Source organism: Syngnathoides biaculeatus, chromosome 4 (genome assembly GCF_019802595.1).
Source record: "Syngnathoides biaculeatus isolate LvHL_M chromosome 4, ASM1980259v1, whole genome shotgun sequence".
Taxonomy (NCBI): Eukaryota; Metazoa; Chordata; class Actinopteri; order Syngnathiformes; family Syngnathidae; genus Syngnathoides; species Syngnathoides biaculeatus.
The window spans coordinates 20,092,021-20,119,440 of NC_084643.1; the positions used below are offsets into that span (position 1 = coordinate 20,092,021).

Here is a 27,420-nt window from a genome sequence, read left to right on the forward strand (position 1 = left end):
CATCAATTTGCATATCATTTCATGTTGGAGATATTAGATTAATGGCTTGTGACTACTGTGATGAATACTAATTTCGCCTTAAATCATAGCACCGTGCAGACATGAACAGCTTGGCCAACAGGCAGCAGAGCAGCCAGACATTTATAAGGTCAGCTCACTTGGAGCGCCTCCTGTTCCTCATTCGTTCTGACGATCATGGCGCATTTTTTAAATGCTTGTATCCCTGAGATTGTTGGTTTCATTGTAAGGTCAATATACGGCCCTGCCGATAGACCATTTGCCGTAACAGACAATAAAATCTGCGACAGGTCAGCAGATCTTGCACATACTGTAGAGTGTTGCTGTATTTATTGCTTTGTCAGAAGAAAAAAGGTATCTGCTCATATATGTTGTCGAACTATACGAGTAGTATATAGTTTTACACTGTATAGGTCTCCATGGTGCAGTAAAGCTCGCTATACCATATGTGTGCTTATTTCACTGGCATTAGTTCTCATATTAATATTGCATGAGTTTGTAAATGTTATGCAAAATAACTAAATGTATTATATGGGGCATATGCGTGTCTGTGTGTGTGCTAAAATAATTCTCCTGAGAATTCATGGCTAGCCAGGAGTACTGAGGGAGGAGATGGGAGGTTGTCCAGAGGGAGCTGTTTGATTGATGTGTTTTGGGTGGAGAGGAAAATAGGAGCGGGAGAGTAGAGGATGAGGAGGGGACAGGAGCTTGATGGGACATCTCAGCGGGAGAGGAGGCATGGCACTTAAGTGGGGGAGGAGGGGGAAGGGAGCTTTAACAAGCTGTAGATTGTTAGTGACAGGCAGATACTTCAACACTTAAAGGAGAAGGTTTGATTTAATCACAGTGCTGTCATTTGTTATTTGTCTAGCTTGCTCCACCAGGGCCACGGCTGATCAACTGCTTAGTCCCAAGGGAGCCCTTTTTCCTCTGTAATGTCTAAATCCCCTGCACAAATTACAAACCTGCCCCACCTCCCATCATTAAGGCTGCATTCCACTCCATGTTGCAATCCGGCCGAGAGAAGATGACCGCTTTCGCCAAGAGCCAGGAGAAAGACTGACATGAACAACAAAGAGACTTCCAATTTTACTATGAGAGGGAGCATAATAGAACTCCAAGTTTTTGAGCTCCACATAAATAAAAAAATTTGCCCCTCACAAGTTCATTACTAATGTTTGCTGTGGCTATTCAGTGCATCTTCCCTCGGAGGGAAGGGAGGGTGAGGGATGGAGGTACACTTTGTGCAGGGGGTTAGTGCACCTCAGCTCCCCAATCAAGTGACATGATAGGACAGCCTTGCATATTCGTAGTGAGCCACAAGACAGAGCCATTTAATCTCACATTCAGTGAGAATAAATTGAATAGAGCAATAAGAGGGATGAAAAAGGATGTGACGAGTACACCTCTCTACAGAATACCTCCTAATTGCTGATAGAGACATGCATTCAACGAGCTTCTAACCAATATTCTCTTGGGATCTTAAGTGAGAGTAAAGAAGTCAGCAGAGGGGCAGAATGTGAATTGATGAGAATCGTGGCTTGATTGTTAGAGGGAGATGAGAAGCAGGTTCAGTAGGGTCAACGACCAGGTAAAAGCATTGCCTTTTAATTAGGATGAAAGGATATGATTCTTTTATAAAGGCCAGGGGCCTTGGCACTGTTGGGGCTGATAGCAGTCACTGGTGCTCATTAACCCTTCTCGTGACATGACTCCAACTGAGAGGGCATATTAGAAAAACCTTAGTCCAGCCACAAATGGCATGACGGTGCTCTGCTTCCTGGTTTTGGTTCTCATCACAACTCAAAATGTTCCCTCCCTTATATTTTCAGGCATGTATACATGGTATTTCTTCAAAGTTGTTTTTTTTGTCAGATTTGAATTGTCCTGTGCTAGCCATGATTTTGGAATTTCTGTAAAGCACTCAAATAAGTCTTTTATCATACTAAGGCAGAATAAAGTTCTGATAACCAATTAAGAAGAAACTAATTTAAAATATATATAATGAATAAAATGACTTGTTTCCTGGTCCTATAATGCTTACAGAAATAAAGATGTGAATTAAAGGAAGAAGATTTGACTCTTTCACAATAATTTGTTCTTTAGCCTTTATTTAGCTTTACAACAGAGTGAAAAATTGACCAGTTTTTGGCCAATTTTTACCACGTTTTTTAATGTATGGTTGTACGTCATTATCCTTGACCTATGTGCTAATGTGCAAAAAGAAAGTCTGAGAAAAGTCATCCAATTTTTGCCAATTTGAAAAGAGCTAATATCAATCAGTCAAAACCTAATGCATATAATATTAAAGGGTCCACTCATTGGCTCAAACATGACAAAAAAAAGAGCCATCTTGTGTTGTGTTTTAATGAAATCTAATCCTTTGAGTAAGATTCCAAAGAAAGACTAAGAACGACAGACTTGCAGGCCACTAGCCAAAGACCCATTATGGAATATTTTATTCCTTCTTATGCTCTGGTCCTGATTAGGGGCCTTTACATGGCCATCAATTGCCCTACAGACCATTGCCCAATCAAAGTCATGTCCTGCAGACAAGGGCCTGATCAAAGCCAGATCCTCTTTGAGTGTGTGAAAAAGAAACGTGGAGGCATTGACAGCATGTGGCTGTGTAGTGCACAGCAAGAGGTTGATTCAGCATGAGCAGGACAGCTAGGGAATTTGACAAAGAAAAGGATGTCATGGGGTGATTAAAGGTCGTGGCCAACATGATCATGCTGACAGGTATACTGTAAATTCATTTGTACACTTGTCTGGGTGTCGCCCTAGTGGTGTAAGGGTGCAGGTCATCCCTTCAAACAGGAAACATCTAACCTCAGATATGTTATTGCCCCTTTTCACATGTCAACACATCTTCATATGAACCAATCCCAATGTTTTTATACACCCCTCTCCACTAATCACAACCTCCATACACTTGAGATTATCCATACTCTTCAAGAGATGAATACATTGCACACAATTTATGATGCCTTGGATTTGGTCTCCGTACTTCAGGGAGTTTTTTTCCCCTTTGCCTTCCTTTTTCTTTTGGGGTACTGCCAAAAGAACATTCTGATATGCAATCTTTGGCAGAAGCAACTGGTAGAAAGACACACGTGTTCATCACACATTTGTTCTCTACTCTTGACCTAGGATTGACTGGAGAGATGTGGTCGAAGAGAGAGAACAGATGTTCCTTCTTAAGGAGCTAAGACCAGACTCTTTGTGTTACAAGTGCTCTTTGGTGTTTTTAAAACTGATCGGTTCAGGCTTCCCCACAGGGCTTTATTCCAATGCGCATGAGACGAAATTGACTGCATTAGCATGCATAGAGACACACATACATGCATATACTGTCACTGATAAATTACTCTACCGACTTTTTTAGTTCAGAGTCAAGCTGATAAATCATTCTCACTTAAATGTTTTTGTAACTATAAGCATTTGACTCATTTAATTTGCTGCATTAGGACCATAACATTCAATCTAGTAACTTTAAAGGTGACTCAGCCTGAAATAGATTTACAGTGGACCCTCAGAACTCAAACACAATTCCTCCAGCTAAGGAGGGTGTTTGACCTTCAATTTCCTCTCCATTTCAATTAATTAAACTAATGTTCCCCATAAAAAAAATAAAAGCAGAAAAATAAGTTATACAGCATAATCATACAATGGGAGAAGCTTTGATGTGTACTTCTGTTCAAGTACTTTTCGTTTAGTTTTGTCACCATTATTACAATTTTCATTCACCATTGAAAACACGCTGTGGTCCCTACTATGGGACATGCGCCTTCAGACGCGGAAGCTCTTTTCAAAGAAGAGAACATTTCACAATCGAGTGAAGCGTTTGGGGCAATATTACCCTACTGATTTGAGCCATATTTAGATGATAAGCGGATCACTTCTAACTAACAAAAGACTCCCAGACAGTTTGTATGAGCCATTCCGGGCGAAGCCATGCTCGTCTGCGGGGCACGGCATCGGCGGCGGCTCGTGGGACACAGAAGCTCGGCCAAACATGGTGCTGACGGACACATCGATACATTTAGCTCTCTGACTTATGGACGCGGATGTTTTGTTATGTTCTGAAAGGATTACCACCCCCCGAAACTATTGTTTTTTTTTAGTTGCTCTATACACACCTACTTATCTTTTGGAACCCACGAAACTCTCGTCCTTTGCACCCATGCAATCCATTTTTCCCGATGAACCGGGTCTCTTGGAAACTCATGAAAGTTAAATCCATCTTCCCGAGTGTTCGAGCAATATCCAGCAATGCAACGAGCCGGCATTTTGGCTAACACGAAGCAACAACGAGCTACCTTCCAGCAAGTAAAACTAGTATAAACATACCAGAACGCTTGAGCGCGCTACTGGCTCTAACGTCACTTCCTACTTCTTGTCAAAAACAAATCCCTCGAGAGGATTTTCATGGCGGGAGTTACAAAAAGCCATAGATGTCAAAATCATGTTTTGTGGTGAAAAAACGGATAGATCCAAACCGGCTGCTGTTTTTTCATCAATCATATACTAAAAAAATTATCAATTTCATGAGTGCCACTTTAAACGGTATGGACGGTCCTCAATGCACCTTTTTATTAATATTAAAAATTTTGGGGGGCAGAATTCAAATCTGAAATCTATAATGAAGGAAACATTTTTATTTTTCGACTATTGGCAAAACTGATCGCACATTGCTGGATTCGCTGGGAAAAGATGGAAATGGACCGGAAAGAGCCGAGTCGGGGCGTGACGTCACACGCTGCGCTCCACATCACGGAGCCTTTCGACAACAATGCGAAAATGACGATGGATTTCCCGGTAATTTGAGCGATGAACATGAACCTGAAGGGTCCCAAGAAGACACTGAAGAATACGAGCTTTATAAAGGCATTAAACGTTGTCAATTTGAGGCAGTTAGACACACATGTTCGAAAGCAGATGAAATAGCTGGCCAAGAAGGTGCCGAGCATGCAGGGAGAATGATATGCCTCGTGTTGAAAACAAAGACTGGTAAGCATTTGTGAAGTTCATGTATGGTTTATTTAGCCATAAACTGGTAAATAGTAATGGCTTAGATATCTTGAATGTATATACGAAGTTTTGGGTCTTGTTTTAAAATTACGCAAATGCCGTGTATTATAGGTACGCGACAACCGTGACAAATACTTTGCGTGTACAAGGCTTTTTTATTGTTGCACCAAAACACACAGAAACTAATACCATACATAGTCCAGTCTAAATTGGTATATTTTCAAAAATTAGGATTTAAATTAACGAAATCTGTTTAAAATGTTGTCACATTAATTTGAGAGCAATAGCTGGTGATATCTTGCTTCGCCACAGATATAATTTCACATGGTAAACTGATGCCATAACCAGAGAGTACCCCAACCCGTCCAAACCCCATTTTACTCTAAATTTTCCCAAGATGTCATGACCAAAACAAAGGGTCATGGCCGGGGGAGTGCTGGAGCCTATCCCAGCTGTCAACGGGCAAGAGGCAGGCTACATCGTGAACTGGTCGCCAGCCAAACAGAGGGCACATTGAGACAAACAGCCACACTCACAATCACACCTAGGGGCAATTTAGAGGCTCCAATAAATGTTGCATGTTTTTGGGATGTGGGAGGAAACCGGGGGGTCTGGAGAAAACCCACGCCAGCACTGGGAGAAAATGCAAACTCCATACAGGGAGGGCTGGGATTGAACACGGGCCTCAGCACTTTGAGGCCAACGCTTTCCAGCTGCTCCACTGTGCCACCATTTGAACACATTATTGTCCTGTTATTCTAGTTGAGAATGGTCAAACGATTGATGGTAATTAAATATTTTTCACTAAGAACAACGTGCATCTGTCATTCACCCGTGTAAACAGTGTTCAATGTTTTCAGGAAAAAAATACATACCTCCGCAACTTGTCTTTTAACAAAAGGTCTTCGCTGTTTTGGTACTTTCTGGGGGGATGAGCTTGTTGAAGCGTGTCCAGGTTCAGCGGCTGATCCAAGTTTGTGTTTGGTCCCTTTAGCAACACCAATCTGTTCAGATATCGGAACAAGTTGTATGGTTGCCACTAGTCCAGATTTTGACATTTAAAACCCATCTCAGACATGAGTCCACCAGTAAAATAGTCCAGGGTGAAATGTTTACTGCATATGACAGAGTGCTGATCGGGTTTGGAAAAATTAGCCCTCTTCGTTTGCACAAACCTTACCCACTTTCTCATGAGGCTTGGGTCTTTTGGAAAACAATGTAAACTGTGATCAGAATAACTCGAACTGCTACAAAACAGAACCACACACCTCTTCGCCATTTTTCTGGATTCCTTTTCACTTACAATCACTGAGGAATTCTCGAAACAAATTGATTTTTCTTCGGCGTCAACAGGCAATGCTAAGACTAAAAGCTAGTCCCATAACAGCAGCTCTCCTAGCTGTGACATCAGAGGTAACCCACAGTAAAGGAGATATTTTTCAGGTATGGAAAGTCGATGTGCATTTTACATTACTGTTCAACATCTATTTTTGTCTAGATAAGATAATTTGCGTTAGAAATTAGACGTTCCATACGCTTTAATGGCGCTGTGGCGCAATGCAGGCAGAATATAATATGCCTAGATTAAATTCCAAATGGCGTGGCCCTCGTGTCATGTTGAATGTGGCCCATTGATGTGGTAGCCATTTCATGATGTTTATATATCCATTGGCTATTATGCTATAGAGCGCAGAGAGAGAGAGAGAGAGAGAGAGAGATGTGGCAGTGTTAAGTCTGAGGAATACAAAGCACAAGTATCTGGACTCTGGAACATGCTATATTTTGAAGGGTAAAAGTATTTCTTTTTTTGTCAAGCCGTTCGCCTTTGGCAACAAATTTGAAACGGGAAAGCACACAAATTCCTCGTCCCACGAAAGCCACTTGTCTATGATGAATGCTGTTGAATACTGTATGTCCACAATGCCACCACAACGAAACACACCAGCGTGGTAAGTTTGAATAAAATTTGAAACATTAGCTCTAACATTTTTTTTCACTGATTTACGATTACTTTGTACTTTTGGGGCCTTAAGGGCCATGGGAAAAAAAACAATATGGGTGCATTTGGCCACGTAAATAAAAAGTGCTTCAATGTAACAATCAGCCATATCGGATGACCCCCAACCCCACCCGTTAGTTTATTCTGTCAAGCTTTGGTCAATCCAGGCAGGAATGTACAAGAAGTGCGATATCATGTAGTGCAGACGTACTTTATTTTCTATAATTTGTAAAGTTTGGACTATTAATTTTTTTTTTTTAATTCCAAGTTTCAAAACCATAGAACCATTTGTATTCTATACTTATGTTGTTTGGGTGGCTCGTTCTCTACAGTGTTATGCAGTCTAAATGTATCTATGTTGTCTATTTTAATCTGTTTTAAGAGCATATATTTGTTACTGTTCGGATAAGTGATTAATCCATCATTATTTTTATAGTAACTTTAATGATCAAGTCTTATTGAACAGCCTGTTAGGACAGATAATTGATCTTTGTGACAGATTGATGTTGAATTTGAAGAGGAAACAGAGTGCTGAGCCCCCACCCATGAAAAGTGGTGGGGTGAAGAGAAGTGATTACATCCCAGCAGAGTGATGGCAACAGTTCTCAAAGCAGACTTGTTCCAGACAAGTAAACTGAAATCTCCATTGATGTGATTTATTTTCAAATGCTCTCCGCTTGACAGAAAACATCTTGTTCGGCACGCATCCCATGGGAGGCTGTGGTGCTCAGCGCATCGTGGCTCCATCACATGTAGACAGCCGCTCGATGTTGACACCAAAGCGGTGCCACTCGTGAGAGTTTTGCTCTGGAATTTGTCACAATCCTACAGCACATGATAAAAAAAAAAACATAAATGCACTCAGCTGCCTGTTTACACTCACAGATTTGTTGAAAATCTTGTCTCTTACCTTAATATTTGCTAAATAACTCGAATAGTCTTTGTGTTGAAAAATAAATATTTTAGATTTTATAATTATTTATTATTATTTTATAATAAATTATTTCTGCAAGAAATGTAATATACAGGCTTTCTGCCTTCCTGTCTGATTTTGACGTGACCTATAACTGTACATTTACACACATTAATCCAAATACTGTCTAATGACTGATGCTAATTTGTAATGACATGGGAAGTTTTGTGTCACCGTTTGCAGTGGAAATATTTTAAAAGGTCAACCTTGCCAATTCCCCATCACTATATCACAGTCATCATTCCAGTGGCACATTACATCTACCATCTACCCTAGCCTGTCAGCTTCATCTGTTGCAGGACAGGCAGATTTAATTCCCATGTCCTGTATGTACATGCACATGTCTTTCAGTGCCTAGCCCATCAATTCATCTGTACAGGGCATCATTATTACGAGCTGTCAGTGTGGAGAGGATGCACGGTAGACAGAAAAGCGAGCAGGTAAACTATCTGTGAGCCAACACACGAGCCCAGATCCCCAGGCACAGCCCTGCTAAGGGAGTCTATTTGTCAAAAATGCCTCCACCGTCACCCACCAGGGAATACAGGACTGACTGCAGTCCCAGCAAGAATGACTCCCAGCCACATTCACTCACCAAGCTTTCCGCTCAAGGTGCTCCCTAGAATCCCAAGCCTGCACTCATTCGATTGGCTCATTAATAAAAAAGCACCGACCCCAGAACAGGGGACACGCTCCAATGCTCTGGACATCACTCTCCTCAGCTAATGGGTCCGCCGGGAGATGCCTTTGTCTGCACCCGACTTCCTCACATCCTTCAATGTGTCAGATGGATTGACTATGTTGAGCCCAGATCATGTTGTAAGTGAGCCTAGGCGAGGAGTTCAGTATTCACTGCGGAGCTCCGTGTGTCTTCAGCCTGGACAAGTGCCGAAGCTTTGCACCATCAGCTCCTCTTAGCCTCCCTTGGCTTTTCCCCTTCAATTGTGTTTCTTCTCCAGATGATTAAGCGCTATCTCACATGCAGCACCGTCAAAATCTTCGCTAAGAATGCTGGTTGAAGTTGCTCACAAATCCTACCACCTCCATATTATTTTGTTTGGCCACAGAGTGTGATTTTGGTTGAGTTTTTTTCCCTCCCATCTTCCAGTTTCACTTGGACTAAAATCTGCAAAGATGCACAGCCAGGATCCTGAGGGATAAACAGTGTGAGATCTGATATTCTACAACATGAATCTCAGAATAGAGGTTGAGAGTGAAAAGCAAGGCTTGTAGTTTCCTTTGGGGTCTTGCTGACTCCCTTAGTAAATAAATTCTCCATCGAAAATACTTGTGGACTTGTAAACCATCGGTATAAAGGGATGTTTGTTCTTTCTGAGGAGCATATCGGATTTACTGTCTCCACAATCTGTCTGCTGGATTCAATCCTTGACGCATAAGAAAAGGCAACACACTTGGGAACAATACAGTTAATGTACATAAAGTTTGACGACTGGTATGTTTATGTTATTCAGCAAGTCAAGCGCAATGCAAGAAGGAGCTCTGTTATGACATACACCATTGAACCTCTACATGTGGTGGTGTCTGACCTTTTCTGGAAATCAGTAGCAGTGTTTCCCTGAATTAATCCTCCCTGGGAGGAAAACCTGGTGCTGTTGAAAGAGCAATTTTGTTACCACTATTATCAAGAATATCTACTTCCCGTTATGCAGGGAGAGGGAGACAGAGTGAATTGGTGTCTCTAGTGTCAGACACAACATGGAATGAGAAGTGGTTCTCCCCAGTCATTATCTTAAGGAAACAGCCAAGAGATTTTATGAAGCTCCCCTGGTGATTTAGAACTGGTCTAGTAACTTCCATATGTGACCCCCAAGACTGAGTGGTTGTCGGGGGCCTTCCATGCCGATTAGCCTTGCAGGCATTAGCCAAGAGTCTTTCCTTGTTGGCAGCTCAGGGCTAGGATAGTATAGCCTCTTGAGCTCAATTGGTAAAGATCACGGATGGAGAGGCTCAATGAGGGCAGCGAGTTGCCGGGTCCCTGTAGCCAGTGAGGCCCCACTCCTTGACAGTGGCCTTACTGTTTCCAGCAAATGCTGAAAGAGAAAATGGCAGTGGTGCCTTTGAAAGTCATTTTACGGGGTGACACTCAACAAAAACTTTTGTTACCTTTAGAATATCATTTTAATAATTGCGATGATTATCATCTGTCAACTCCATTCTCTATTGCAGTGGTGTGTGGTGGAGATATTCCGTCTTTTCTTCCTTTCTTTGTCAACCTTTTCCTTGTTTGCCATTCTGTCGTAAATTCGTGCCAAGTGAGGGCATAAGCATAAAACCACTTGCATTCACAACACCTTTGGAAAACAAGTTTCAACCAAATCTCGCTATAAAACCTTTAATATCCATTTCAGGAATTTGTAATTTCATTTGAAAATATCCCATCTTCCACTTTTTACGGATTAGTCATCTTTTTATATTTTCAAAGGACTAATATTGATTCATTGTTCATTGGGCTAAATACACGGTGACACAACTGTAGCGCATTGGTCTCACAGTTCTGACGACCGGAGTTCAAATCGCAGGCGCGCCTGTGTGGAGTTAGCATGTTCTCCCTTTGTTTGTGTGGGTTTCCTCCCACATCCCAAAAACATGCAACATTAACTGGAGACTCTAAATTGCCCCCAGGTGTGATTGTGAGTGCAGCTGTTGTCTGTCTCTATGTGCCCTGCGACTGGCTGGCAACCAGTTCAGGGTGTACCTCGCCTCCTGCCCGATGACAGCTGGGATAGGCTCCAGCACTCCCACGACCCTCGCGAGGATAAGCAGCTCAGAAAATGGATTAGCGAATGGGCCAAATATGTTCTTTATTTACAGTAAATAAAATTTGTTTCTGTCTGTCTCTCACTTTAGTCTAATGTAATGCAGCATGTACTTAATTTGGGGTTTTCTGATTAGGATAATTTTCAGCACAGAGCGGCCAAATGGAGAGAGCACATTGTGGTATTTTGTCTTTGAGAAGACCAAAGCAAGTAATAAACTGAATTGGATTACAGTCAGTTCACATTTACACACAGAGGCATAACGTTCTTTTTTTAGATGTAGGGCTTTTTGCATTACAATCTACAATACATTTATTTTTTTATTCCATTCACTGACACTCAAGAGATAGTGCATGTCCAGTCTATTACAAGCCTATAGAAGTTAAAGTTGATGGGAGGAGACATTACTAAAAATGAAACTGTTACAAACGGTCACCTTCTGTTTCAGGAGCTGTACTGTTGTAATTAGCATTGCAGGATACACAAATCTTTCCTGGCTCAGAAAATGGAGGGGAGGGCAGTCCACTTTGGGAAATGGGAGGAGTAACAATGATATCCCATGAGAGGACAGGGTTAGAAGTCATGGCAGGTTTGTGGCCAGATGAATGCGATGAAAAGAAGCTTTTCTGGCATCGTGGATGAGCTCTGAGCTAAAGTGCCTAATCCAAATTACATGCACAAAGACTCCAAAGATAAGTAGAAATCACAGTCAAAATTAATATGAACTTGTGAAAATGTAAGTCTGTACCAAAACTGGACTTTTAGAAGAAAATGCTGGGAGAACATTTTTTCAGGTTCTTTGTAGGTTAAGATATTCAGGGTGAGAATCGTAACCCCTTATGTGAAAGCCATTAGTTTGGAGGGCAAGGGTCCTCTCGCTAAGAATATTGGATTTAAGGAACCGACACACACTATTATGAGCTAAAATGGAAACCATCTGACTGGTGTTAATGCCTTAACTCATTTAAAGTGACTCTTTCCATACTGGTTGTTTAATAACTTGGCTGGAAGTTGAATGGGTTCTTCCTTGTTTCTTGAAATCGTCAACTAGAAACTAAATATTAATCAAAATGATGGCTTTGTGTATATTGTGCCTCTTCTCACATATTTATTCAAACTTTCTATCAGTAGGAGTACAGTGTATTTTTTGTCAATCTCCTGTAAACGTGTTTTTTCTTCTTTTTCTTTTAAACTTGTTTTAGTGCTGAAAGTCTCCAACACACTTATGGATTTTATCAAAAAAAAATTTGGAGTGCATCACTACATTTGTTAACACATGCAGTTTTTAAAATTGAATTAATTTGATTATTTATTATGAAATGAGGACAGATGCACAGAAAACGCACATCTGACTCTGACTCTGCATCTTCTCCTCAAGCCTATGTGGCTTTTCTCCAGGTACTCCAGCTTCCTCCCATAATGCAAAAACATGCATGGTATGTTAATTGAAGACTCTCTACCCGTACATCTGAATGTGACTGCAAATGGTTGTTTGTTTATGTGCCCTGGAATTGCCCAGTTCAGGGTGTACCTTGCCTCTCGTCTGAAAATTGCTAGGATAGGCTCCAGCATGCCTGCGATCATAGCGAGGATAAGCGGTACAGAAAATGAATCGATGGTACCAAACATATAGAGTGCTCATTGAGTGATGGGATGAAAGGAGTGATTCAGAAATTTTATTCATATGTTGACTTAAATAAAGAACTTCATTGGGTGGTTTTGGATGCTCATTGCTTATCTAATGACCATGAAATTCCAGCCTGCCAACTATGTTGTTTGAATATTCGGTTTATCTTTGGCGCTTGGCAGAATTCTAACTTCACTTGACTTTTACAGATGTTTAGGTTGTTTTTAATCCAGTTTTCCTCGTAGACAGTCTGACTGCAATGGAGAGCTGGCGTCTCACCCTCGAATTACATAAACAAATATAACTGCTGAAAATTATATCTAAGGATGATATTATTGTATTCTTAATTCGGTTTCCGCTAATTTCTTTTCTGATGATTTGTATTTTGCAAAAAAAAAGGGATTATTTTTTAACCACTTCTAAGTGATGGCTAGTTTCCACTCCTGATTTAAGATATTAGACTACCCAGCTTATCTTTGTGTTTTCTGTGCCACATTTAGCAACTGGGAAGTGCCTTCGACCGAGGAATTATTCACTCTCAAAGCTACAGTCTGCAAATATAAAGGAGTAAAAAGCCTATCTGAAATCAACATTTAAGACCCTTGCTTCGTCCACAGGTCTGTGCCTTTGTCTAATACATTTGAAGTTTCAAAATTGGCAAATGTCAAAAAAGCTCCAGAGACAGCTGCAGCATATCAGTGAAAAATAAATGCCATACACTGTACAGGCATATAACAAAGAACAAAATATTCCTATTTCAAATCCCTTAAGAAACAAACATGAATCAATACAAATTTATAAGGCATAGTTAACTTATCCACCACCACCTTGCCTGCATTTTAAATAATTGCCCGTTTTTAGATAACTGATAATAGACCACATCAATTTTGTTTTTCTTCTACTCCTGAATGGCTCCTGCGAAAAGCTAGAGTTGGTGCATAGAGTTAATTAAGTTATAATTTTTAGACACATAATGGAGTGACCTGTAAGTCACAATAAAAATCCCGACATCTGTGTCTGACTGAATTGGAACCAGTGGCATCATCTGCTGGTGAAAAAATATGTTAATAAGGCTTTGGGTACATTCAGATTTAGTTGTTTTTGTCATTTTTTAAAGCCAGTGTGGGGTTTTTTTTCTCCCCCTCAACATTTTTTACTCAAGGGGTCTTATTATACTCTTCCGTAACACTATAGAGAGTTTGTTTGCTATGCAGTGGAGAACCAAGAGAGCCTCTCACAGCTACATAAATCTATCAAAGCATCTGTATCTCGCATTCTGGCAAATCCTTTGACATGTGAGGCTAAAGAGCTAACCTTTTAACATTTATGAATGCTGGTACATTTCCATATCTGACTCTTGTAATACTGTGAGAAATTGTGTCCACATTCAGACCCTCACTGCAGCTCATGTGTCGATGTTTACAGTACATGCCATATGTACAACTGTATCATATTTTATTAAAATCCCTTTCAGTGTCCACAACAACCATAACATCAAACAAAGATTGTATTTGCCCAAAATACTCGTGGACCACATCCTGTCTGTGGTTTCAATCGTCACAGTTCCTTTCACTCTACCTTCCCAAGCTAACCCTTTTCTCAGCACTGTTGTCATACTGTGATGTAATCATGAGTTATGGAGTTATAATGTCAGTTGTTAAACCTCAGCCCATCCTTGCAACAAATGCACTTCAGAGACCCAGCCCGTGTCCCTCAGTGGATTAAGTCTTTGCGGTGGTAACCCTCACCTCACTCTGCTGGCATCACTGGCTTTTCTCATGACGGGATATACTCAGACCATGTTTCAATCTAGGTGTGAGTGTGAATCTTTTTTTTGTTTTGTTTTTACACCATGTGCCCTGCGATTGACCAGTTCAGGGTTTATCCCGCCTCCTGCCCGCAGTTAGCTGGCATAGGCTTCAGCACAGCCATGACCCTAGTGAGGATCAGCAGTACAGAAAGCGGCTGGATGGATGGTTCATTCTTTAATTCTGAAGTGCACTTGTTTTCTCATGATAATACGTTTCTCTGTCACACAAGAATAAAGAGGTTACCTCCGTGTTCTTATTATCTTGACTTTTAAGACTTATCAAGAGTTGTTGTTATCTCCAGCTATCTCTTGGCTAGTGTTGCTGAGCTTGTGCTGATTTACAGCAGCCTCCAACATTAACTGTTTTACCATGTGCCCAGTTTATCTTTATTTTCATCAGAATTTTGCCGCATCCTAATGGGCTCATTCTCTACGGTCGTTATGAACTTAAACACCCTGACAGTTACAGCGATTTCTTCCAAAGAGCCTCAGTTTATAGAGTTATTATTCTCAGAGAGCAACAGAAGTCATAGAATGTTAATAAACCGGTGCCAGTCTGTACTGAATTATCAATGTGCATGAAAAATTCATCTTCCAACGTCTTTCACACTCTCTGAGTAGGAGCACAATTCACTTTTATCTTGTTAAAGGAATGGAAATTTTATTACAGGGAAAAATATCACTTGTTTTCCATTTTATGTTTCACATCTCAAGCAGAGAGTGAGATGTGAGATGGCTCAGATTATTGCTATGAGTGTTCACTTATTATTCGCCATGCTTTGTTTGCCCTGCATGCCTCTGGAACTTTGGTGCAATTGACATGTCTATCCTTGCTGAAAGCAACCCTACAGTGAGCCACATCAGCATTTGTTATACCACAAGCCCCGCTAAGTGGACATAAATTACTTTGTTAATTTCACTTCTCCAACTTTCTTTGATTTTATTCCCTTTGTGTAAATTATACCCTTATGGATACAAATTAGACCCAGTACCACACAATTCTGTGGCATCTGTTTGTGTGTTTACTCCACAAGAATAGCAAAGTGAAGCTTTTTCTTCTGCAAATGTTCCAAACAGTACAATAGGAAGGAAAATGAAAGTTGTAGATCCATAAACAATTGTGTATCAAATGTACAATCTCGTTTGCACATTTTCTTTTCCCTTTGCTGCAAGGAAGATAAAGAATGTCAAGGTGACATATCCATGCTTTTGGTGGAAGAATAAAGACAGCAATGTCCTTGCTGATTCTATCAGTGGAAACCATTGTTTAGCTTGTTCACTGAAAGTAAGGGACGAGTGAGGGGAGGCCAGGAGCAAGGTGATGGTGTCTGAAAAATAAAAGCCAAAGAGAGCATACCATCCCCCCTACAAATGCAGATCAATGTATACCCTGTTATCACCTCCCAACTGCATTTCCTCCCCAATCGATCTCTGGTGTTGGGCAATTCAAATAGTTGCAGGTAGCCCAGGGTAGCCTAGCATCAATGCAGAGTAATTATCTTCGGCAACAACCAATATTGGATCGTTAAGCCTCTGGATAAAGTAGCCAGGAGAGCTTTCAAACAGTCACTCACCTCTGTGAGTTTGAAGGCTGATGGATGGATCAGCTGGGACGTGATGCTTGAGGGGCTCCTGAGGCAAGCTGGCATGTTAGCAGCTCTCATCTCCCACTGCCCCAGCAGCACAGCCCTTTGAATCTCTGTGAAAATTCATTTTTAATGTACCTGGTGGTGGGTGCTTTTTGTTCTACATAGCCTCAATCAATCAGGACGACTTTTCATGTCGAACAGGAACCTTCAGAAACATTTGTTGAGGGGGCTTTGATGGGCACTGTTTCCACAAAGGTTTTTAACAACCTCCGTGAATGCGTTTATTTGCAATGTGTTTCAAAATATATCTGCAGAATAAAAGAAAGCAAACTCATTCACCCTGAAGTATTCAGCCACTGTTACTTTTTATCTAAATTGTAAAGTGCTATACTTTTCATATATCTCCCAAGTCTTTCACAGTGTCTGACATCCTCACTCTGCAGCAGTTGCTCTATTGTGAAGTTCTACAGTGTGGCAAATGGAGGACCTTGATATACAGTATTGTCCATACCGAACAATGGTAGTTATTAAAAAAGGTGCTCACATCATTGGACTACGCTACTTGAACCTTCGTAATGAATAAAACATGGCTTCTAGACGGTCCTCTCTCGATAGAACTTACAACGTACACCTGCAGAAATAAAATGGAATGAAACTTGACTGTGTTCAGTTCTACTAGTGACGTCTATATTGTGCCTCTTGTTAGAATGTTCAGGGTTCAAAGTGGAGATAGGTGGGGTCCGACTAAACAGGTGGCAGCACTTAAATACCTGTTGGATTGAACGATAAAGTATAGTCTCTGACCTTAAAGTGGTTGGTAAACCATAGCAATTTTTCATTTTTTGTTTCTAAATATATTAAATATATATTTTTTTTAATCTAAGTGCCAAAATTGTGCTAAGACTGAGAACAGCATAGTATTGAATTGTTGAGATATGCCTAAAAATGATTTTTCACCTTCCAAACAATGCTGATTTTTCGATCCCCAGCTATATAAACATCAAGTGCCCTTATTCCAAGCCCTGGCAATTAGGCGGAATTGCACTTCTCTGTTCATAAATAACAGAATAACGTGCAATTTGGCCATGAAACCATGCCCACAAGTTGAAAAAATGATTTTCCCTGAAGTGTGATGTGTTTTGTGCTATATGGGCAACGTGTCTTGCCATTCGGCACCCACACACGGTTTGTGGCCGTTATGCCAACTCAGAGGCTGCTTCTTTACAGGCCATGAAAGCCAGTGGTATCGCTGGAAATAAATCGCAAGGGAATGAAGGTGGTATGTGTATTTGATTGACAGGAGACGCTTAGCTCTTAGCGACACGCTTACATCTCCAAACTGAAAGAATGTCTCAATTCTTGACCATTGTGAAGCCTGATTTCACATCCTTTGCAATTTTTTAATTAATTCATGTCATATTTACCAATTTTTCTCCTACATGTTTGCTCTTTAAAAAATTGTACATTGTGCACAGCATAGGTCAAATTAGAGCTTCTCCAACATTTGTGAAGTGTGAGGTTGTATTTTTTTTTAGCCATTGTAGGGTTTTCATGGCAATGTCAGAGATGTAGTCCGCCTTAACTCCTCATTTAAAGCACAGGCAAGTGTACCATCCAAATAATTTTTCAAATTGTTCGTTTTAAGATAAAAGTCAAAAAAAGGATTATTGAATAAAGAAGCAAACTTAAATGTGCTAGACTTGTCAATGAAGCACCAAGTAAATATAATTATTCTAAATCTCTGCTGGCCGACAGCATGGATGACTGGTTTGTACATCAGGCTAACAGTTCATAGGACCAGGTTTCAAATCACCCCCCAATATGGAGTTTGCATGTTCCCCCTGTACTTGTGTGGGTGTTCTTAAGGTACACTACTTTCTTCCCACATCCCAAAAACATGTCCAGTAGGTTGTTTAAAGATGCTAAACTACCCTTAGGTGTGAATATGAGTGTGAATGGTTAGTTGTTAAAACTGTATGTGCCCTGCAATTGGCTGGCAACCAGTTCAAGGTGTACCCAGCCTCTCACCCAAAGATAGCTGGGATAGACTCCAGCACACCCATGACCCTAGTGAGGATAAGCGGTACAGAAAATGGATTAATCTCTCCTAAGGTCACTGATATGTGGAGTGGTTCACATGCATGACTTCCTTTCAAGCAGCGTGAGTTTGATTTCCAGTGACTATATGAAAGTGAGTGTGAATGGTTGTCTCTTGACTGGTCTGTACCAGTCCAGGGTGTCATCTTTCTACCGCCAGAAGTCATCTGGAATAGGATGAAGCTCCACGCAACCTTGCAAAGGAGCAGTATAGAAAATGGATAAATGGCTAAATTGATACTACTTTTCATCTGCGACTGACTGACTCAGTAATACTATCTGCAGCGTCAGGTTGCGTCAGGAAGGGCATCTGGCGTAAAACTGTGTCAAACACATATGAGCGTTCATCAAACGAATCCCATACCAGATCGGTTGTGGCCCGGGTTAACAAGGTTCGCCCCCGGCACCGTTAATCTGCAGGACGTCGGTGGGAATTCACCTACTGTGGGTCGAAGACAAAGAAGAAGAGGAAAGCAGCTTAATCGGCAGAAGAAGAAGAGGAAGGCACAAAGGCTACAACTGAATGTAGGGACTTTGTCACGTCCCATCGGAACGAGAATAGGACCCAAATGCAGGACTCGGACGATGCAAGGTAGTTCAAGGAGAAACGTTTATTATATGCCAAGGTCGGGGATCGAGCAGGCAGTCTGGTGCAGCAGCGGTAGTTGGGACGTCGGACGAAGAGAGCAGGTGAGCGGGCAGGCAGGAGTCGGTACACAGGAGAACGATCAAGGCAGGCAGAAGTATCAAAGGAGTCAGGCTTACAAGGTTGGTCGGAGAACGGGCAAAGGTCGGTACACACAGGTTCGATCAGGGATACTGGAGCACACCAACGGGACATGAAGCTCAACGAACTGGCCCCGGCCAGTTGTCATCGCGGTCATATAAATCCACAGCATAATCAGGCTGCATGAGGCGCAGGTGTGCACCTCCCAATCAGCACACCCGCGCGGGCACCCGCACAGCTCGTGCTGGAGCGGCAGGATCATGACAGTACCCCCCCCTCAAAGGCACGGCTCCCAGACGTGCCTAAACGAACAAACACAGACAATAATTAACACAGGCAGGGGTGGGCGGAAGGGGTGTCCGGAGGAGGGCACCCCCCCCCCCGAACCCCAGTCTAGTGGCCATACAGGCCACCAAACGCAAGGCATCCGGGTGGACAGGTCAGGAGGACGACCCGGACGCCAAACACCAGGGTCCCCAAGGGGCGATTCGGGCGGACGACCTCTGTGAGGAACCAAACGGCGAAGCAGGCATCAGAACGAGGCAGGCCACTGCTCCGGACGAGAACCTCCCACGCCGTAGTTGCCAGACGACCAGGGATTGGTCGCCACCGAGGCTTGGTCAGTAGGCAGCCGTGGATTGGTCACCAACGAAGCCAGGTCATGAAGCGGCTGGGAGCCATCTGGAGCGAATAGGATGATGGAGAGAAGGACCAGACCACCACCATTACTATCACAGCCATCCCGAAGTCTCTCCAGCTCCGGGGTGGCTCATCAGAACTCCCCAGCTCTTGTCGCCATCGAGACAAGGTCGTGGGACGGCTGCGGACCGGTCGCCGCTGGTACTCCTGGACAGGAACGTGAGAAGGCGGCGACACCATCGCCACCTCCTGGACAGCAACGTGAGAAGGCGGCGACACCATCGCCATCGCCCCCTCCTGGACAGCAACGTGAGAAGGCGGCAACACCATCGCCATCGCCACCTCCTCCTGGGCGGGAACGTGATGCGGCTGGGGAACCGTCGCCACCTCCTGGACAGGAATGTATGGGCGTGCCCGTCGCCGACAGAACAGGAACGGGGAGCGACCGCGGGCCGGTCGCCGACAGAGCAGGAACATAGCTCGGCTGGTTTGCCAATCCTTGCCAGACCTGGGCCGTGAGAGCCGCCAATTCGGCGCTCTGCCGCTCTATCTCCGCCCGCATTTCGCGCCGGAACGCCTCGTGATTTGGCGGCTCCTCCTCCCTCTGGGCTGGAAGCTTCGCCACCAGTTGCGAGTCTGCCGGTTTCGCCGGCGAGGAGTGGGAGGACGGTGTCTTAATTGCCGCGCAGTGGAAGGCACAAGGGAGCGCCCGGCCGGGACGTCTCCTCTGGCCACCACGCGGAGGTCCCGGGTAGATGGCCAAGCGGGTTCCCTCATACGGATTGGTGTACTTGGACCTACCGGGCGAAGACGCTCGGGTGCTGGAAACGCGGGGAGGTGAAACAAACTGACTGGGATGAAAGATCGGACGAGCAGATTCATAATCAGAATAATCGGAGTCGTACTCCGGCAGCCGGTCATACAAATCACGGTCCTCCTCATATTCCGAAAAGTCAGAATCCAGAAGAATATGAGGAGCCGGACGGGTCGTGTTCGGGACGTATTCATACCTCGCTGGCGGAGCGTAAGACACGGAAGCGGAGGACGGCCGGGATTGGACAGGCTTGGTCCTCCGGCAGACGGTCTACCTTCCGTTGGTCCCGGCGACGCCGGGTCTTTTCTGCTGGGTCCTGTTGTGGCCAGTTCGTTCTGTCACGTCCCATCGGAACGGGAGTAGGACCCAAATGCAGGACTCGGACGATGCAAGGTAGTTCATGGAGAATTGTTTATTATCTGCAGAGGTAGGGGATCGAGCAGGCATTCCGGTGCAGCAGCGGTAGTTGGGACGTCGGGCGAAGAGAACAGGTTAGCGGGCAGGCAGGATTCGGTATACAAGAGAACGATCAAAGCAGGCAGAAGTATCTAAGGAGTCGGGCTTACAAGGTTGGTCGAAGAACAGGCAAAGGTCGGTACACACGGGTTGTCGATCAAGGATACCGGAGCACTCGAACGGGACATGAAGCTCAACGAACTGGCCCCGGCCAGTTGTCATCGCAGTCATATAAATCCACAGCATAATCAGGCTGCATGAGGTGCAGGTGTGCACCTCCCAATCAGCACACCCGCGCGGGCACCCGCACAGCTCATGCTGGAGCGGCAGGATCATGACAGACTTTGAATGTTGGGACTATGACAGGAAAAGGTCAGGAGTTGGTTGACATGATGATTAGGAGAAAGGTCGATATATTGTGCGTCCAAGAGACCAGGTGGAAAGGTAGTAAGGCTAGAAGTTTAGGAGCAGGGTTTAAATGATTTGAACATGGAGTAGATGGGAAGAGAAATGGAATAGGGTCATTTTAAAGGAAGAGCTGGATTAGAACATCTTGGAGGTGGAAGGAGTATCAGATAAAGTGATGAGGCTGAAACTTGAAACTGAGGGTGTTACGTATAATGTGGTTAGTGGGTAAGCCCCACAAATAGGATGTGACCTAGATTTTAAAGAGGAATTCTGGAAGGAACTAGATGAAGTAGTTCTGAGCATCCCAGACAGAGAGAGAGTTGTGATTGGTGGAGATTGTAATGGACATGTTGGTGAAGGAAACAGGGGCGAAGAAGTGATGGGTAAGTATGGTATCCAGGAAAGGAACTTTGAGGGACACATGTTGGTGGACTTTGCAAAAAGGATGGAAATGGCGGTAGTGAACACTTTTTTTCCAGAAGAAGCAGGAACATATAGTGACCTACAAGAGCAGAGGTAGAAGCACGCAGGTGTAATGTAATCTGATGTATTTGTATTGTATTTTTATTCGATGTAATCTGAAGGAGTTTACTGACTGTAAAGTAGTGGTAGGGGAGAGTGTGGTTCGACAACACAAGATGGTGGTGTGTAGGACGACTCTGGTGGTGGATAGGAAAATTAAGAAGACAAAGGTAGAGCAGAGAACCAGGTGGTGGAAGTTGAGAAAGGAAGAATGGTGTGCGGCCTTTCGGAAAGAGGTAAGACAGGCTCTCGATGGACAGGAGGAGCTCCCAGAAGACTGGACTACTACAGCCAAGGTGATCCGAGAGACAGGCAGGAGAGTACTTGGTGTGTCGTCTGGTAGGAAAGGGCGGAAGGAGACCTGGTGGTGGAACCCCAAAATGCAGGAAGTCATACAAGGAAAGAAATTAGTGATGAAGAAGTGGGACAGTGAGAAGATGGAGGAGAGGCAAAAGGAATATATTGAAATGCGACGTAGGGCAAGGGAAGAGGTGGTGAAGGCAAAACAAGAGGCATATGACAACATGTACACTAGGTTGGACATGAAAGAATGAGGAAAGGATCTCTACAGGTTGGCCAGACAGAGGAATAGAGATGACAAGGATGTGCCGCAGGTAAGGGTGATTAAGGATAGAGATGGAAATGTGTTGACTGGTGCCAGTCGTGTGCTGAATAGATGGAAAGAATACTTTGAGAAGTTGATGAATGAAGAAAATGAGAGAGAAGGAAGAGTAGAAGAGGCAAGTGTGAAGTACCAGGAAGTGGCATTGATTAGCAAGGGGGAAGTTCGAAAGGCACTACCCAGGATGAAAAATGGAAAGACATTTGGTCCTGATGACATACCAGTGGAGATATGGAAGCAGTTGGTAGAAGTGGCTGTGGAGTTTTTGACCAACTTATTCAATCAAATACTAGTGGGCGAAAAGATGCCTGAAGAATGGAGGAAAAGTGTGCTGGTTCCCATTTTTTAAGAACAAAGGGGACTTGCAGAGCTGTGGGAATTATAGAGGAATAAAGTTGATGACCCACACAAAGAAGTTATGGGAAAGAGTAGTGGAGGACAGAAGTAATTATCTGCGAGCAACAGTATGGTTTCATGACGAGAAAGAGTACCACAGATGCATTACTTGCCTTGAGGATGCTAACTGAAAAGTATCGAGAAGGTCAGAAGGACCTACATTGTGTCTTTGTGGATCTAGAGAAACCTAGTACCAAGTACCAAACAGAGTACCAAGAGAGGAACTGTGGTACTACATGCAGAAGTCTGTTGTGGCGGAGAAATATGTTAGAATAGTACAGGACATGTATGAGGGCAGCAGAACAGTGGTGTGTGCCATAGGTGTGACAGAAAAATTTAAGGTGGAGGTGGGACTACAGCAGGGATCAGCTCTGAGTCCCTTCCTGTTTGTTGTGGTAATGGAGAGGCTGACAGATGAGGTTAGACTGGAATCCCCTTGGACCATGATGTTTGTAGATGATATTGTGATATGCAGTGAAATCAGGGAGCAGGTAGAGGAAAAATTAGAAAGATTGAGCCATGCACAGGAAAGGATAGGAATGAAGATTAGCCGAAGTAAAACAGAATATATGTGTGTGAACGAGAGGGGTGGAGGGGGAAGTGTGAGGCTCCAGGGAGAAGAGATAGCAAGGGTAGACGACTTCAAATACTTGGGGTCAACAATCCAGAGCAATGGTGAGTGTGGTAAAGAAGTGAAGAAACGGGTCCAAGCAGGTTGGAAAAGCTTGCAGAAGGTCTCTTGTGTCTTATGTGACAGAAGAGTCTCTGCTACGATGAAGGGCAAAGTTTATAAAACAGTGGTGAGGCCGGCCATAATGTACGGATTAGAGACGGTGCTCCTGAAGAAACAACAGGAAGCAGAACTGGAGGTGGCAGAAATAAAAATGTTTAGGTTTTCGCTCGGAGTGAGCAGGTTGGATAGGATTAGAAATTAGCTAATTACAGGTTGGATGTTTTGGAGACAAGGTTTGAGAGAGCAGACTTTGATGGTGTGGACATGTCCAGAGGTGAGAGAGTGAGGATATTGGTCGAAGGGTGCTGAGGATGGAGCTGGCAAGCAAAAGAGCGAGAAGAAGACCAAAGAAAAGGTTGATGGATGTTGTGAGGGAAGACATGAGGACAGTGGGTGTTAAGAGAGGAAGATGCACGAGATAGGCTTGGATGGAAAAAGATGACACCTTGTGGCGACACCTGACGGGACAAGCCGAAAGGAAAAGAAGAAGTAGAAAATTTTAATAGCGGTAAATACTCTTCATTACAGTAAGTCATATTTCATTTCATGGAGAATTTGATGAGCTGTTGGCAAAACAAATTCACATGGCAAAGAATATTGATGAGATTTAACATTTCCCATCATTATTCAGTCTATTTGAGGTAATTCAGTCTCTCTTTGCTACTGTACACCCTTTTATTTTTGGTCACTGCTGAGGAAGGAGGAATACAATGCCAGATGCTTTTTTCACAAGGCTCATATTTGGATCAGGCTTCAAGATCAACCCAGTAAGCATGTGAGATTAAGTGTTCTACTGGCTGAGGACAGTAGCATTAGCGTCCTCACTGAATGGACATGAAGTTGAAAGGTGGGACATACCATACACTCAATCCTCCTCCAAGGGATTATACACAGTACTGGATTTGGCCTCTACCATGAGTGGTACACATGGAATATAGCACAACTAGTTTAAGACTAGCTATTGAGATTTTTTTATGTAATCAACTTTCGAATACCTTACATGTATTGATTGGAGTGAAAGGACTTGTGTGGTTGCTGGGCAGAACTCATGCTAACTGCTTTTATTGTGTCTCTTTTGTCTATACAGCCATGATTTTAGACCAGTCAAATGTAACAGAAAACCAGATGTCATGATTTGATAAACTGGCCATATTTATAGACCAACAGTTAATGAAACCTGTTCAATTTGGAGCGCTAACCGAAACTAATGAAGGTAAAACTTACTGTGAAGCTACTAGAGTTAAATTTCATTTGAATTGTTCAATTCTGAATTGTAAAAAATTCCTAAAAATCTTTTCGTAGTCTTTTTTTTCTTTTTAGTAACAATACCACTTCGACTCTGATGTTTTCCCATTTAGTGTTTCACCTACCTACCTTGTTTAGAATGGGATCTAAAGTCACTTTGGACCCCGTGTTTAAAAACGACAGTTGGAAATTCAAGTAAAATCTAAATCAGATAATTAGTACATTATGAATATTAGTCTATGCTTATGGCCTTTGCAGTCACTTGATCGCAAACTAAATTAATTTGGAATAACATGTTTACAGTACTCTGCATACCTCGTTTTCTTTTCAAGTCTGAAGACCTTTAATCATAGTCAGCAGGAAGATCACTGCAAGTCTTGCATTCTTGTCACAAAGTGGCAGAGTAGGCCACAAATCTAAATAGTGTTGCATGCAGTAGTGGTCAACTAATTGCATTTCACTTCAATAAACTTCATTTAGGATTTAGTTAAGAGTATCATGAGAACACAATAACAATGAGGCTTAGGTTTAAGGAAATACCTTCATAACTGGATTATAAGAATGACCAATCTTTAGTGTGAAGGAGCAGTTCATACCCGTTAAATACTGTTCATTTTCCATTCACAAACAGTATGTTCCAGGTTTATTTTGACTCTGGCCAAGACGAGCTTCGTAATAATTGTCTGCATCAGCTAATAAGATAAAAATCTTTTCAAAATGCTCTCACATTAACAAATGGATGATTAGTCCGTAATGTTTCTGAGAAAGGCCCAAGTGTATTTGTTTACTTCCTTTAATTTTTAGACAAAAATCAGCAGTCTTATCAAACAATGTCTTGCTTATTTTACCCGAGACATGAAAAAAGTAAAACACAGAATGATTTAGATTTTTTTTATTCTCATATGACCATTTTTTAGAGCAGCAGTTACATGTTCCTGCAGGAGCCTTTGCAAATTTGCAGCTACAAAGACAGTTTTCTGGATTGTTTTTTCAATGCCTCCATGAACACTGTTGTACAATAAATACACACAGTCAATATAAAAAATTCTACATATAGCTGACTTATAATCAATAAACATATACACACACAATATAAACATTCTACACATTGCTATTCACATGTCTGATTTTTGTGGTCCAAAAAAAATTAAACCAGTTTTTTCCACCATTGTGACCTGAGACCTGTAAAACTCATCCATCCATCTAAGCCACTTATCCTCACAAGGGTCACGGGTGTGTTGGAGCCATTCTCAGCTGTCATTGAGCAGGAGGCAGGGTCCATCCTGAACTGGTTGCCAGTCAATCACAGGACACATAGAGACAGACAACAGTCACTCACAATCACACCTAGGGACAATTTAGAGTGTCCAATTAATGTTGCATGCTTTTGGGATGTGGGAGGAAACTGGAGTGCCTGGAGAAAATCCACCCAGGCATGGGGAGAACATGAAAACTTCACACTGCCGAGGTCCGGGATTTGAACCTTGGTCCTCAGGACTGTGAGGCCACAACGCTCTACAGCTGCACCACCGTACTGCCCCGTAAAACTCAATTGGAAGAAAAAATATTTTAAAGTGTGGAAGTAAAAAATGGCAGTTGAACAATTTATCATTTTCTGATTTAAATCGTGATTTTAGCTGTGACCATTTGATCACGAAAGCTACAGGTTTTTCCAACGCTCCCGAATGAACCAGAATCTGTTTTTGCTGTATCTGTACTATCTTGCCAAGCGTGTTCTAATAAATAATAAAAATGAATTAAATAAACTAATAAAATTAAAAAAAAAACCATCCTCCATCCTTTCCCAGCTGCTCACAAACTGGGGCAAATACTACCTGCCAGGCTAACTTGCTTTGAGTCCACACTAGCTACAATCTTTGCTTGTTAGCAACCATGGCTAAACACCAACCTTCCACTGAGAAGATTCTCTCCTCTAACTAAGCCTGACCCCCATGTTACACTCTGACATGTACTGTTATCACAAATGGTGGATGAAGATAATGTATACACTGAACAAGAGAAGAGAAGCGAAGAGAAGAGAAGAGAAGAGAAGAGAAGAGAAGAGAGAGAGAAGAGAAGAGAAGAGAAGAGAAGAGAAGAGAAGAGAAGAGAAGAGAAGAGAAGAGAAGAGAAGAGAAGACATGCTAATTGCTATACTAACTGGTGAGAAGTGAAAACCCAAAATAAAGTAAGTACACAGTACACATATAACATAATTCTGTTTGGAACCATGTAGAAACATAGAACAACCAGTTATGAACACCAAATTTGCAGGTAAATTAATTGTCTCGTGAACAGTGAACCACTACACAGCAACCACACGCCCAAACACTGGAAAGGAATTGGTTACCGTGAACAGTCCGTTAGCTGGAGTGAAGAGCTTTTCAGATAAAAATTATATTCATTCATCTTCCATACCACTGATTCCTTACTAGGATAGCGGACAAGTTGGAACCTATTCCAGCTGGCTCTGAGCATGTGGTGGGGTACACCCTGAACTCGACGCCAGCCAATTGCACGGCACATACAAAAAAACAACCTTAAATGTATATTAGTATGTTAAATATTTATAGCAGTAATGTTATTTGTGGCATGGTGGCACAGCTGTAGAGCGTTGGCCTCACAGTTCTGAGGACCGTGCTCCAAATACTGGCCCCGCCTGTATGGAGTTTGCATGTTCTCACCGTGCCTGCGTGGCTTTTTCTCCAGGCACTCTGGTTTCCTCCCACATCCCAAAGACATGCATTTATTGGAGACTCAAAATTGACCCTGGATGTGATTGTGATTGTGATTGTTGTTTGTCTCCATGTGCCCTGCAATTTACTGGCAACCAGTCCAAGGTGTATCCTGCCTCTTTTTTTTGGGGTGGTGGTTGGGTAAGTAAGTTTTTCCGTGGCCTCAAACACCCAGTGTACATAGATAGGTATTGAACAT

The 27,420-nt window shown here is 42.7% G+C and overlaps 1 protein-coding gene across 2 annotated transcripts in view; it reads left to right on the forward strand.

Annotated features, from left to right (window-relative positions):
• fbrsl1 (fibrosin-like 1) overlaps positions 1-27,420 on the forward strand; it is a 440,559-nt gene that overhangs the window by 333,816 nt on the left and 79,323 nt on the right. The gene's annotated exons all lie outside the window — the stretch shown is intronic.